Genomic DNA, 16061 nt, shown 5'->3' with positions numbered 1-16061 from the left:
TTCCTTCTCTGGGGGATCTTCCCCACCCAGGGATCGAACCTGTGTCTGCTGATTGGCAGGTGGATTCTTTACCACAGTTAAACATAATAAGAGTATGTAAAGAGTATGTAATTTGGCTAAAGGACAGAAAGTAAGAGTAAGCTTGGTTTAGGATGATATCGGAGAGGTAGGGAGGGGCTGCTTGTGGATGGCTTCATAAGCTATTAGGAATCCTAGGCTTGGTCCCCATAACAATAGAAGTCTCTGAAGACCCACGCTTGGTGAAGATGACCTTGGTCCTGGCATGGGTGGTGGAACAGCAGGAGTTATTTGTACTTATTAGGATGATACTGGGGTCACCTAGGAAAGCATTGCTGGTAGCTTAGAGCCTCCCTACTCACAAAGGGTGCATATAGACCAACAATATGGGCATCCCCGAGGAGCCTATTAGAAATGCAGACCTGCTGATTCTGATCTTCATTTTACCAAGCTCCCCAGATGGATCACTCATATACATAATGGAACTGTGGCTTAGACCACACCAGAGGTTGGTAGATGGATGAGAATGGACTCAAGAAATATTAAGAGAAAAAAGGCATACATATTGTGACAGCTCAGACATGGAGAAGCAGTGAGGAAGAAGGAGAGGACAAGCTGAGTTCAAAATTTCTGTTTTGTACAATTAGATTGTAAAGAGAACCTTCTCTGAAAAGGTTCCTGGTGCTCTGGAAAAGGACCAGGTTTAGAGGAAAGGATCATGCATCAAGTGCTGGGTTTGCTGAGTTTGAAATCATTTTAAAGCACTCAGCTGCAGAAGTTGAAACAGCAGTTGGATCTATGTGTCATAAGTTCTGAGGTAAAATACTATAATTCTACATTTGAATTATACACAGAGGTAAATGTCAGCCATGAAAAAAGTAGGAGAAGAGTATTTAAGTCAGAGGCAATAGTAAGAAGTGAGAAGTTCCCTGAGGAAAGAGAGCACATCCTTGACTTAGAATTGAGAGATCTTCAGACAGCCTTGGAGCAGAAAGTGTGTGTGCATGTGTGGGGTGGGAGAACATGGTGAGCTGTGAGGCAGAAAGGTAGACAGAGGCCCGACTCATCCTTCATATCCATGTTCTCATCCCTGGCTAATCTCAGAAATCTCCAAGATTCTGAAGGGATGGTTTTCTTTAAGACAGAAAGAGATGATCTGATCAGATTACTTCCAAAGGATTATCAAGGCTGTCCCTGAGAGAAAGGACTAGAGGGGCCATCGGTCGTCTTCTAGAGGAAGAGTCTATGCCATCAGGCACAGGAGGCTCCAGAACTTTCTTTTGTTGGCTCCTGAGCCAGGACCTCTCCCCTTACCCAGCTCCACTGCCGCTGCCCACACTAGACGCAGAGGGGAACAGGTCCTCCATAATATTGCCCCCAACTTTTAGATTACAAAACAGCATTAATTTGGCCCTAGATTCACATAGAAATTCTATGAGATGGAAGAAAACTTTGTTCCAAGTTTAACGGACCTCTTTCTCACTGAAACGACTGTCACATATGCTAATCTACCAACCGTAACTTGGTCTGTAACTTTTGTCTGCAGTGTATCAGCATCACTCCATTCTTTCCAGTCACCCAAATTGTTTGAAATTCCAAATTATCTACTCTGCATATGCTTCTTCACTCTATCAAGTCTGTTTTTTCCTACCTGGAAATGAAATCTGGCTGTTTGAATCCAGAGCACAGATCTTTATAGGAAGACTGACCCACATGTGCCAATTAGTCTTTGATGTTACCTGAATACAGACACGTCACAAGAAAGGGGACAACACAGAGTCTGTGGAAATACTTGCTGAGGATTGGAAGCAATCCCTAAAAAGTTATAACTTTTCATTCTCAACAGATCACTTATTACTCCTGTAGAATAACTAGAAATTAGGGAAGTACGTACCTCCTCTGCTTGGCTCATGGTAGCTGCAGAGCAGTCTGGCCACCTGGCGCAGAACTGAGGTACAAATGGTAAAAACCTGCATGTACAGCAAAATAAAGAGCTCAAAGTAAAGAGCCAGATGCCTAGGTCTGAATTCTGACAACAATATTTATGATTGGCATGTGTGCATGCTAAGTCGCTTCAGTCATGTTTGACTCTTTGTGACCCTATAGACTATAGCCCGCCAGGCTCCTCTGTCCATGGGATTCTTCAGACAAGAATACTGGAGTGGACTGCCATGCCCTCCTCCAGGGAATCTTCCTGACCCAGGGATTGAACCTGTGTTTCCTGCAGCTCCTGCTTTACAGGCAGATTCTTTACCACTGAGCCACTAGGGAAACCTATAAATAGCATAACTGGTCAAAATTAGTCAGGGTGCCTCAGTTTCCCCTTGGGTAAAGTATAAACTTGCTATGAAGAGTAAATGACATAATATTCATAAAGTGCTTAAAAGAGTGACTGACACAATATAAGTGCTTATTAAAGAGAAACTTTCATTTTTATTTGTTTCAAATAACCAGATTTTCAAAAGCCATCATTAATGGTTCTTGAAATAGAACTTCTTTTCCATCAACTGAAAGTCTTCCCTACCCATCAGCCTCAAGGAGTTATTAGCTGTAGGTGGAAAGGGTATGGAAAGATTAGAAATCAGCATCCTTGGCATCCAAGAAAATTTCCAGTGGGTTTAGATTGGACCTTGGATCCACCAAATAATTTCATTGTTTTCTCAAATACGGGGTAATGGTGATGTCTGTGTTCCCACACAGATCTGCAGCAGCTCACTCTGTCACTTTAGAGTTCCTTTGAAATGAAGGTTCGTACTTCCCTGGAGGTTCAATGGTTAAGACTCCACGTTTCAAATGCAGAGGGCTAGGGTTCAGTCTCTGTTTGGGGAAATAGGATCACACATGGTGAATGGCACAAAGATTAAGAAAATAAAATGAAATAAATGTCAAATCATTCTCATGATACACAATTTCAAACCCATGTAACTCTTTCTCTTCAGATGCCACTTTTACATAAATACACACACAATGTTCTCTGCTGTCTCTGTGCAGTGTATAGAAATTGTGAAAACAGCTTTTCTGCCAAAGTTACCATCATGTCTCTTTTATTTTCAACTCAGGCCTGGGATAGAAACCTATGAGGGATTTGTGTCAAAAGTACCTTTACTTGACTTGAGTCAGCCTTTCTTTCACAGACCTTTCAAAAACTAAATGTCAGTGCTCCTCCTGAACCTGTTCAGGCAAAATACACTTTCTTGCAGAATCTTCTGGTAGACATAGTATATAGTAAACTATTCATGTCTGAGGCATTTTTGAAACAAAATGGCCTCAAAGACAAACACATTTACTATTGAGGAGCTGTATGATTGTCAGATGAAGGGAGATTACCATATATAAGAAATAATCATTTCTTGCCACATAATGAACAGGTGCTCAGCTAAGTTCAAAAAATGAATTATTTCGAAAGCATTTGGAAATATTTTCTAGCAGTCCATTGTGAAATCCTTCAGGAAAATTCTCAAGAATAACAATTTGTTCTATTCATGAAGCCTTAAGTGATTTTAGGAATCTTTGAGGAACTGCTTCAAACCCAGATTTAAACATTAAGAATTAACATGTCAATTTTAAATGTAATATCAAATATGTTCCAAATGCACTCACTTGATCAGTTTAGTCTAGGAGCGTTCACAGTATTCACTTGGGTTTTTCGATTTGCTTTACTTTCATGGTTTGTATCTTAATTTTGTCTTAGTCTCTCTCTACCTTTCAAACCTTTTTTTTTTTAAATTTACAAAACTAAGGCCAAGTCTGTACTAGCAAATTGAAGTTGAAAAGTAAGGCACTTTTGAGGATATGTTCAAAGAAAAACTATCTTTCTAGTTACTACAGTTTTTGAATTACTGGCAAATATCCTTGGATTGTCTAAGTTCTCCACATTTTGTTTGTGTTTTAGACTTCACAAGGTAAACCTCTTCCTAAACCTTGGAATAGTACAACAAACTCTATTCCATTTAAAATTCCTATATAAATAAGAGTTTATTGCTTTTTCAACATATGTATATATTTCATGTCTTATTCTAAATGTACGATTTGCACAAAAGTATTTATATAGAACTCTGCCTTTTTTCAATAGCTTTAAATTTAAAAAAATAAAAAAGACATGCCAACTTACCTATATATAATCTCCGGTTAAAAATGCAATAATAATATAAAAACGGGAATACACAGACTCAATCTCAGCATGTCCTAAACAACTAAATAATGATTACATTGTTTTGCCTTTTTAATTAGTTATATCTCAAGATAACCAGATTCTTCAGTTTGTTCCACATCAATTTAAATTGAATAGCTGTGTTCCTTTTATATACCTTTGGAAGATAGAAAGAAATATATCTCCTTATTTTGACTTATAAATTACAAACCAAAATTCTATCATTTTGCTTTGTTTTGGTGAATTCTAGCTTCAATGAAAGGAAGCAAAGTTTCCTGACATCCTAAGCTGGCAGCACCAGCTAAGCCTTGGTGTTCTGTGGAGCATAAACCATTTCAAAAAAAAAAAAAAAACCAACATCAACCAAGGCATCCTGTGTCCATGTGGATCAAGACAAAAATGAGAGCACTCCTGATCTTTCCTGAACACAGACAAAACCAGGAATATTTCCAAACCACAAAGATGACCAAAATTTCCCTTGTCTTGGCTACACAAGTGACTGCTGCTTCTTTACCAATTACAGCTTTGCCTTCTCTAGTTTTCCTTCCTTTTAGAGAAAATATATTAAGATGTAGAATTGATTGGATCCTGAAGTGATCCAATCAGAGAAAAGTGCTGCCTTCATGAACTATGCCCCAAATCACGGTACACAAGCCCAAACCCTGTGATGATTTCTAGCACTCTCTCATTGCGATGCCCACCATCTCTGTGATGTACGTTGTTCCTCATTGCCACAAGTCAACCTGCTCAACTCTGGGTTTCTGGTGGTCCTAGAGTGGAGACAGTGACACAAAGAAAGACCCTAGTTCCAAAACATATTTTAAAACAGTTTCAAGGGGCTTCCCTGATGGCCCAGTTGTTAAGACTCTGTGCTTCCAATGCAGGAGCACAGGTTTGATCCCTGGTCAGGGAGCTAATATCTCACATGCCACATGGCCCCAAAATAGAATAAATAAATAAATAGAAAATTTAAAAAACAGTGTCACTGGAGGTAGGAAATAATTTTAAGCAGGTTATGTGGTATGGAGAAATTTCAAGTCTCGTGTTAGAATTCTAAACAATTTATGGTAATGTAAGCTTTGGAGATCCAACCAGTCCATCCTAAAGGAAATCAGTCCTGAATATTCATTGGAAGGACTGATGCTGAAGCTGATACTCCAATATTTTGGCCACCTGATGCGAAGAACTGACTCACTGGAAAAGACCCTGATGCTGGGAAAGATTGAGGGCAGGAGGAGAAGGGGACGACAGAGGATGAGGTGGTTGGATGGCATCACTGACTCAATGGACATGAGTTTGAGTAAACTCCGGGAGTTGGTGATAGACAGGGAGGCCTGGCGTGCTGCAGTCCATGGGGTCGCAAAGAGTTGAAAATGACTAAGCGACTAAACTGAACTGAACTGAAGCTTCTGTTTCTTATTTAAAAAAAAAAAAAACCAAGTTCCCGTATTGGTCAATCACTTTTATCTTTGTTGAGATCTTTGTGGGATGTGCCTGACAGCTAAGTGGGCAAAGATGAGCGTGAGCCCACACAGATTATCTGGAAGTCTGTGAGCCTGCCTCCAATATTCTCTAGGAGAGAAAGAATTGGTTTGGTGCTTCATGGTCCTCATGTAGAAAATCGAGGGTAGAAGGATGCCATTTTGCCTAATTTTGGTACAAAGTAAAAATTGCGCTTTGTCCCTCCCTCCCTTCCTTCCTTCCTTCCTTCCTTCCTGTCTCTGTGTTTGCCTACTTTCCTCCCTGCCTCTCTCTTTTCCCCACTTCTTTCTCTTCTCCTTTCCTTTATTGCTCTTACAATGCAGGAAATGAATATTAATAAAACACCCTCAATTTTTATTTTCTGGAAAATCAAATTTTCATGCAATACACACACAAAGTAGATGCAAAAGGATCATAACAATATGTGAAAATTAAAGCTGCTCAGTCGTGTCCAACTCTTTCTGACCCCATGACTATATAGCCCATGGAATTCTCCAGGCCAGAATACTGGAGTGGGTAGCCATCCCTTTCGCCAGTAGATCTTCCTGACCCAGGAATCGAACCGGGGTCTCCTGCATTGCACATGGATTCTTTACCAGCAGGGCTATCAGGGAAGCCATAACAATATATAAATGTGGTATTTTGGTAACAGAGTAGCTGAATGATCTTTGACCATTTAAAAGAAAAAGAATTGTATATTGAAATATTGTCAGTTAGCTTGATTTTATAATTTCTAATAAAAAATATTTTTTTTCAGTTCAGTATGAATAGCCTCCCTCTCTCAGGCCCCTCTCTCTCTTCAACAAACTCTTTCCCTTCAAGTGGTGTAAGTTGCTTTAAAGTGCAAACCAAGGTGCTAGAAGGCAAAAAGTCAAAGAAATCGAAGCTTCTCCTGCTGTTTCTTCTGTGCAGCCTGGACTCCTGCTAAGTCCCCTTCTCTGCAGCACTTTAGAGAAGAGTGTTGAGCCCCTAAATTCACTAGCAAGGCACATAGCAGCTTCCCCTGTCTGTCTGTGTCCTTTCAGGGGCTCAGGTTTCGTTCTGTGCCAGAAGTCATACATCACACTCAACCGTGTGTCTCCAGAGCCAACTGAGGAAAGTGCAGAAAAACTACTGTTAACAAGGGAGTCATTACATTCGACCTAAATTAATTATTGGCCACTCAGGACTGCTGAGCAAGGGCCACACAGATGGCCTCTGACTCAGTTCCCACCTTTGAGGAAAGAAATATTCCAATTTGGTGCACATGACCGCATAAGATAACAAGAGGCAGGTTATTTCTGGTCTACTGATCTTGAATTTACCATATTTGCTAGTATGACAGGGGGCTTATTTGCATTAACACTGTAGATACATTGTATTTTGGGGGGAAAACATGAATGATAGTCACTTGGGACGGAGGTCATTTCATGGCAGTCAGCATTGGGACCAGTGAAGCTAAGGCAGGGACCTTTAAAATGCAATCCAGTCAAAAGAACAGGTCGTGGATCAGTGAGCAGTTGATGGAAGGTGTTCGTGAGGAATTTAGATTAGCCCAAAATTCAAACAAACCACAAGAAACAGGCAAGAGAGAGAGCAGGGCAACCTGGAGAGCAGGAAGCCATGGTCTCAGCAGGGTGGAGAGGAAGACACTGATGTCCCTGGATTCTATGCTCTGTGCTGGCAAAGGTATTGATTTCTCATTTGCTCTGTTTCCTCAGAGCCAGCATGATTGGCATACATTACATGAAAATGCAGTTGTTTGTACTGACTAGTCAATTTGTTCTATTATTCATTTGTGAAATGTCATGCTCTCCCTAGACATCTATATAGAATCCACTCAGCTCAATAAATGCTCTAGAGAATATACTATGTGCCAGGCACTAGAGAATATATAAGCCATGGCTTCTGTTCTCAAGAAATTTACAGAGTGGTGACTGAGGCAGAATGTAAATAGGCAATCACTAGCCACTCTGGCAGCAATAATACCAGAAGAACTAAGATGGTAAATGGGTGGAACAAAGTAATTACAGATTGACTCTGTCAGAGAAAGTCTTCCTGGAATAATTTTGAAGTATAGATAGGACTATGTCAGATGAACACATTGCAGAAAGTGCAGTAGGAAAAAGAAACAGCGTGAACAAAGGCAGCGAGGACTGAGCAATCATAGCAAGCTCAGGTAACAGGTAGTTCATTAGTGCTGGAGAAAACTAAGAGCCAGTCATAGGTCAGGTCAGAAAGGGCCTTGAATGCCAGTGTAAGGTCTTTAAGCTTGGGCAAGTGTATTGGAGGACCCCAAGCAGAGCTGAAAGCAGAGAAGCATCTTTTTCCTCTCCTGTATGAGGTCATTCGCTTTCTCTTATTTAAACAATATCGGTGACACCCACTGGAGTAATTTTCTCTCAGGTAAAACTGATTGTCCTCAAGACCTCAGACCTCATATTGGTGCTTTCACACCCAGTCTCTAACAGGTTGACTGGTTGGTTAATTAAAACCCAGAATCAATGGTGGTCGATGTTAAATAGTGAGATGACATAACTTCCTTGATAAAATCTAGAGAAAGAAAGTCACAGGCATATTGAGGCAAGAATGCTGGAGATTCTCTAAGCTCAACCTTGTCACTCATTCCTTAACTCTGTTCTCCAATGGGCCCACCATACATTCCTTTCACCAAGATTTTGAAAAATATATTAGTGAAAGGCAAACTGGCATCATTGATATTCTGTGTAGTGACCCTACCCTGCAGGTCATAGATAACAGCAGCAATTAACCACCAGAAATTAGGTATGTATGCATGGTTACTCTAAAGAGTGGTGGGGCTGGAATAGCAATGAGAATAGTTAGATTCGAACAGAGCTGTGGTGGTAGTTAATTGATCATAGTGTCTCTATGATTGAGATAGGTGGACAGTCTATGTGTGCATATTTGCTTAGTCAGTCAGTCATGTCCGACTCTTTCGATCCCATGGATTGTAGCCCGCCAGGCTCCTCTTTTCATGGGATTCTCCAGGCAAGAATACTGGAATGGGTAGCCATTCCTTTCTCCAGGGGATCTTCCTGACCCAGGGATTGAACCCAAGTCTCCTACATTGCAGGCAGTTTCTTTACCATCTGAGCCAGTGGGAAGCCACAGAACTTTGGTGGTAGTTAATTGATCATGATATCTCTTTGACTGAGATAGGTGGACTGCCTATGCAAGTCTTACTTAGCAAGTGGTAAAAATTCTAAGTCTGATGAATAGAAATCTATTGTGTATCATCACAATAGAAAACCATAGCTTCATCCAACTCTCAAACCTGAGCCAGTTCATAGAATCAGAAACTCTTGATGAAAGGAGTGGCAGAGTCTGCTTGAAGACAGACTCAGCTACACTCCCAGAAGTTGATGTGAATCTTCCTCATCTTCTTTCCAAAGTGAGCTGGTTCAATTTACCAGGGTGACTTATCATTGGAATAGTGGACATTTTCAGACCTTTAGCAAATATACTGGATACTAGCTTTGACCTGCTGATCATTCTTAGGGGTCCCAAATCACACTTCATAAAAGTGGAGAAACAAATGGATTTTTGATCTGGGTGCTGAACCCACCCCAAGGTTATCTCCTTAGTGCCTGAATGTATAACTGGAGTAGACATAACCAGATACCAGCAGAATGCCCACATTTGTTCCTTAATCTGCAGAGAAATATTTATTTTGGGAGGAAAAGCCAAGTAGAAGCCCCTAAAACTGCTTCTCCCTATCAAAATAATACAAAGTAATGAACTGAATCAATTCTACCTTTCTGGAGAAATTTGAGAAATAAGTGTATCAGTAAAGATTTCAAAGTTACAGAGTTCAAAGAAGTTCAAAGTAGATCTGGCTGTGTCCTTCCCTTGCTTGGAGCAATTCTGGTCCCTTCTAGTCAACAAAGGCTGAACTGCCCCTGGTCATTCTTTTTTTTTTTTTTTACTTATTTTTAATTGGAGGATAATTGCTTTACATATTGTGTTGATTTCTGCCATATATCAACATGAATCAGCCATAGGTATACATATGCCCCCTCCCTCTTGAACCTCCCACCTCCCAGCCCATTCCACCCTTCTAGCTCTATCACAGAGCACCTGATGTGAGCTCTCTGCCTCAATGTCACTAAAAAAGACAATTATAGGCCAATATCACTGATGAACATAGATGCAAAAATCTTCAACAAAATTCTAGCAAATCGAATCCAACAACACACTAAAAGGATTATACATCATGATCAAGTGGGCTTTACCCCAAGGATGCAAGAATTCTTCAATATATGCAAATCAATCAATGTGGTACACCATATTAACAAATTGAAAGATAAAAGTCATTTGATCATCTCAATAGATGCCAAGAAATCCTTTGACAAAATTCAACACCCATTTATGATAAAAATTCTCCAGAAACTAGGCATAGAAGGAACATATCTCAACATAATGAAGGCATATACCACAAAACCACAGCAAACATTATTCTCAATGGTGAAAAACTGAAAGCATTTCCTCTAAGATCGGGAATAAGACAAGGGTGCCCACTCTCATGACTATTAGTCAACATAGTTTTAGAAGCCCTAGTTATAGCAATCAGAGAATAAAAAAAAAAAAAAAAAAAAGGAATCCAGATTGGAAAAGAAGAAGTAAAACTCTCACTGTTTTCAGACAATATGATACTATACATAGAAAACCCTAAAGATGCCACCAGAAAATTACCAGAGCTAATCAGTGAATATAGCAAAGTTACAGGATATAAAATTAATACAGTGGTCATTATTTCTTATTTCCAGCCTTGGAAATAATAGATATATGGTATATCTGTGTCATACTTGGGCATTGTTCCATTTCTGGTGTACAGTGATGCTGGTCTTATTTTTGAGCTTCCTATGTATTTAAAATTTTCTTTTTCAAAGTTCATTCATCGTTGTTATGTGTTTGGAGCACAAAGAGGTATATCAATGCTTGAATTTACTGTGCTTCTTAACCCAACATCATCAACCATTAGGTTTGAAACAAAATCATTAACCTGGGCAAAAATCTGCTAATTTACAAATTGTAGTGAGTAATAACCAGTGCATTGTTTTTTTAGTAATAGTTCTTTCATAGGACACTGGCATCTTATTCTATAACACTTCTGTGCTTACCAGGATGTAGCCATAAAATGCAGCAAGATTTCATTTTTTTAAATGATACTGGAAAGAATATATTTTAAGGAATAAGCCATAAATAGTTTTTACATGAGTAAAATAGCCCAAGTGAATGGATTCTTAATAATTGCAGGAGCTTTTTATTGCAAATGGATTCTGGCAATGTGGGAATTCCTATGACAAAAGTAGAAATGGTTTTTCCTGTTGGGGATTTTTAAGTTTTGTTCTGTGGCTTACTTTGAATGTTCCTAGACATAATTTGGTGACTTAAACTGTTTAAGACTGAGTTCCCAAAGTTAATGCATCTAAATTGTCCCAAATTTGGACCAGGACTTAAGTATTTTTACTCTATGGTGCCAAGCAACATTCTACAATAACGGGTAATTTGGGACTGCAACTGGGGCTTTTCAGTTTTGAGCACTTAGTTCTGAGGTTTTCTGAAATGCAACCTCTCAAAAATAGGGTCTACTTTTCTTGTATTCTCACTTAGTCTATCACTGGAATTGATACCCAGTAATCTTAGGTGGCTCTAGTGGTAAAGAATCCACTTGCCAATGCAGGAGACATAAGAGACTCAGGTTCAATCCCTGGGTCAGCAAGATCACCTGGAGAAGGGCCTGGCAACCCACTCCAGTATTTTTGCCTGGGAAATCCCAAGGACAGAGGAGCCTGGCTGGTTACATTCCATGGGGTCGCAATGAAGCAGACACAACTGAAGCAACTCAGCATGTGTTTAGCACACAATCACACACACAAAAATGCTTATTCAATGAATAAATCAAGACACAACCATATATAAAAAGTGTTTGGATATAAGTCAGGCCAAAAAAGGTAGAATTCAGTTTGATTTATCCAGGTCATTTCATAAGTTTGGTTCAGAAATAATCAAAATGCCTGATCCACAACATACGCTGAATAATCTGACATGTAGGAAGTGTTTAATACATGCTTATTATTAAAAATATGAAAAATATCAAGCAAACCTTTTGGGGCTTAAAATAACCAATCAAAAAATACATTATTCACAATATAGATACTATTATTGAAAGAAATAATAATGAATAAATTTGTACATGTAATGAAAGTTTCCCTTTTACTCATTCTCTAAAGTTTCTCTTTTCAAAGGAATAAGTTTCTATTGGATTGAAATGATTGGATCAATTCTAAATTATATATTAGAAAAATAGTTCCAAAGAACATACCGTCATTTGGGAAAAAGATTTTTGCTTTCTTTAGTCTGTGATCAAATCTGAATTTACTAGACATAAAGTTAAGAGATAACATAGCAATTATATCTTTAATTTAGGGTATACAGACAGCTGTAAGAAGATATTTCAGGGGACCAAAACCCAAATTACCCAATGCAGAATACCTGCATTAACCAGTAACTGACAAGTCTGCCCTGCTCTTGTGACTGTGTTAAATAGGACCAACACATGTAAAGATAAGGGGGTAAAATCCACTCCTAGCTCTTTGTTCATTTATTTACATTTTGGAAAAGCCTCCTTCCACTCAAGTCACAAACAGTACTTTCTATGAAAATGATACAATTATATCATGGGTTTGTTCTAGAGGAGAATTATCTTGTTCCATATGGCAGAGACAATGCTACAGGTACATCAAACCATTTCTTTCTCCTAGTGGACGCAGAAGGTGGTGCACGTGGCTAAAGTTAGCCATAGCCAATGGATAGGCAGTAGGTGGGTGGTGTGTGCTATTCCTGGCTCTTCTCTCAGAACCTCTTGCACAATTTCTAGGGTCTCTTCTCCAACCATCTCCATTCCAGTCACAGACAATCCCTCACTACAGCATCAGTGAGATAGGAATTTTTTGTTCGTTAGTTTGGTTAAGCCACAGAGATTTGGAGGGATAGTGTATTAGCAGCTACCTGGCTCATGCGATATGAATCATAGCACTGTAGCCCATTCTACCTTTGGGAAGGGAAGGAGGGGGTTGTGCTTCAAATAGAAATGTAATTTGTGTGTACTGTGTACTTAGTTGCTCAGTCGTGTCCAACTCTTTGTGGCCTGTGGACTGTAGCCTGCCAGGCTCCTCTGTCCATGGGATTTCCCAGGCCAGATTGCTGCAGTGGGTTGCCATTTCCTTCTCCAGGGGATCTTCTGGATCCAGGGATCAAACTCTAGTCTCCTGCATTGACAGGCGGATTCTTTACCCCTAGCACCACCTAGGAAGTAGATGTGTTGAGTAAATTAAAAAATACTCATTTTCTTTAAGGAAAGGCTAAATATAACATTCTGTTTTAAGTCAGTTTAAACTGTATTAACTATCAAATATAAACTTTCCTTAAGGATGTATTTTGTGTATTTAAAAAAAGTTTGTGGAGCTCTTTTTAGCTTTACAATTATTGTGTGAGTTATTAAATTTACAGTTTTCAAACTTAGTTTTCCTTAAGCTTTTAAGTTTAGCATGCAATCGTATTATTTTGTTTATAAGTCCAGTATCTGTTCAGCAGTCACTTTTAACAAACTTTGAATAATTGACAAACTTGTTAATAAAATTCCTATAAATATATTAAATGGCATATGTGCATTTAATATATTTGATTTCTTTTGTGGTGAGGTAACTCAACTTTCTGACTTACAAGCAAAACTTTCCCAAATTTGTGACATAATTCATATATCTAATGATTTAAATTTATAAATGTGATGAGAAGTAACTTCTCTTAAATCTTATAATGCTATATATAAATTTAATGTTTCAACTTAAAAAGCACAGCTCTAAAGCAGTTACTCAATTATTCATTTTAAATTGAAAATTTAAAAAACAAATCTGATTAATATGTAAAATTCTCTCACATATTGAAAATATATGATTTTAAGTATGACATATTCTTAAGCAGAAAAATATTAATGATATCCTTTAAACATGTTTATACTTAATTACAAACCATCCTGAACTTAAAAGATTCCAGCCTACTAAGAAAACAATGATGTCTCACCAAGTAAAATTTGAAGAGTCCCTTCTTATCCAATTAGGGTTATATGATAGCCATAAATACTACTAGTTTCTTTTTTTCATTTTAAAAAATTTACTATTTTATATTGGACTAGAGTTGATTTACAATATTGTGTTAGTTTCAGGTGTACAGCAAAGTGATCAGTGTGTATGTTATATATATATTTTTTCTCAGATTCTTTCCCCTTATAGGTTATTACAGAATACTGAGTAGAGTTTCCTGTGCTATACAGTAGATCCTTGTACATATATATATATATATATATATGAACCACTTTAAAATTTTTATTTTTTATTGGAGTATAGTTAATTTACAATGTTGTGTTAGTTTCAGGTATACAGAAAAATGATTCAGTTATATATATACATGTACTAGAGTCTTGATTGTGACACTGAAGGGTTTACAGCAGGGCTTGCTTTATAACTTATTCCTTAAGTTGGTCTTGTGACCGCCTTTGTAGTCTTCATCCCTAGAGAACTCAGAGAAGGCTGTTTATTTGATTCTTAAATTCAAATGGACATTTAAGCTTTTAGTGTTTCATTTTCTTCCTGTCTATAGGACTATACAAATGAGATCCTGTTGAATTGTGGAAATCTCTCATGGCTTAGATGAATCACAACCTCCAAGGCCTTTCTATGACAGTAACATCAAACCAATGTTGCCCCATACACAGGCCCTTTCTGATGGGATTAGTGAATGTGATTAAGCCTTCTCACTATATACTTAGACTGAGAACTCTACCCCACTGAGGTACATACATTTGGAATCCCATGAATCATTGCATCTCCAACAAATAAAGACCTGACCATAGGGCCCACATCACTGGGCCTTCAAACACACTCATCTTTGAGTGGATCTTGAAGACTGGCTCAGAGCTGCTTTGTTTGACTCTAGTCACAGAGGATAAAAATGAAATGTATACAGAGAAATGTTCTGTAGACATTACTAGTTAAGGGCAAGGCTAATACTTTCTCCATGAACTCCCGAGTCTGGGTCATTGTTCTTGCTCAGCGAAGACAAGCCTAAGATGTGCAGAGGATTAAGAACCTCAAGACAGAGAAAGGCAGGTATATAATCTCTCAGCCTCAGAAACCAGACCTTGTTCTGGTACTGCCAGGTCATCCAGCTCCCAGCACAAAGGCTGAAGGACTAGACCTCTCCTATCACCTTCACAACATTGCTGTGAAACTCTGCTGTGGTTGAACTTTTTTCCCTGAAATGAGACCCTTAGAACTGTTCAATAATAAGTAACTTCAGCTGCAAACATCTGTGATGTCTAAGTTGATTATGGCTCAACAGATATCAATGCTGTGAATGCACAAAAGTTCAGTTTCAAAAGAAGACATTTCTAAGATGTTAGTTAAGGGTTAAAAGGAAGAAGAGACAGAAAGCTGTTTTGCTTTCCCAGAGGACTGACACCACTAGTGACTACTTCAGGGGAAAAAAAATATTCTTGAACTGTAATGACTGCAGTTCTCAAACCCAAATTTGAGAGAGATCCCATGATTATTAAAATTAATAAATCAGAGAGAAGAGAGAGATTCTACTTGCAAATCTGGATAACTTTTGCATTTTTCCACACACAGAACTTAAAGGGTTTCTTTCCCCTTTCCCTCCCCGCTTCCTTTACCTCATTCACCACGGGTATCTTAAAAACAGCAAAGAGGCTCGTGGGACGCACAGTTCTATGAGATGTAATTATGGTACCTTATTTTTAAGAGTTTAAAAGTGCATCTTTATGGCCTTCTGCAGCCATAGTAACTTTTATATGTTTGATTGACATAAAACATGCATTGGCATAAAACATTTCCTCGAGTTGTAGAAATGTGGAGATCTTGCTCACTCAGCTCCCCCCTCCTCCAAGGGGTGTCCCCTCTGTTCTTCCTGTCCCTCCTCATTTGTTTGGTAATATTGATCAGCTGGAGTTAGCAGAAGGCAGTCGGTGACCCCAGAACAGCTCTTCTGGTTGTTGTAAAAGCTAAAGTGAACTGAAACAAAGGGCATGTGATTCATGAGCTACACATGCCTGTGGAACTCAGAAGGCCCAGCATTTACAGATCATTTTAAAGGTGATCTTTCGTACGTGAGGTTTACATCGTCCCAATTTAACTTTTGATTTTTTTTAAGTGAAAAGCATTGCCTTTCCCTCTCAGATAGAAGAGGTGTTTTTGTATAGCCGATATAAATACTTCTAAAGTTTTATAGGGTGACTAATACCCTGCAGAGATAAACTAGGCTGTCAACTTTCCTGAGATTTTTGGCTAGAACTCCATATGTTGGCTAAAGGCATCAAGGCAAGATTCTCATCTTA

Source organism: Bos indicus x Bos taurus, chromosome 9 (genome assembly GCF_003369695.1).
Source record: "Bos indicus x Bos taurus breed Angus x Brahman F1 hybrid chromosome 9, Bos_hybrid_MaternalHap_v2.0, whole genome shotgun sequence".
Lineage (NCBI taxonomy): Eukaryota > Metazoa > Chordata > Mammalia > Artiodactyla > Bovidae > Bos > Bos indicus x Bos taurus.
This window is presented reverse-complemented; position numbering follows the sequence as displayed.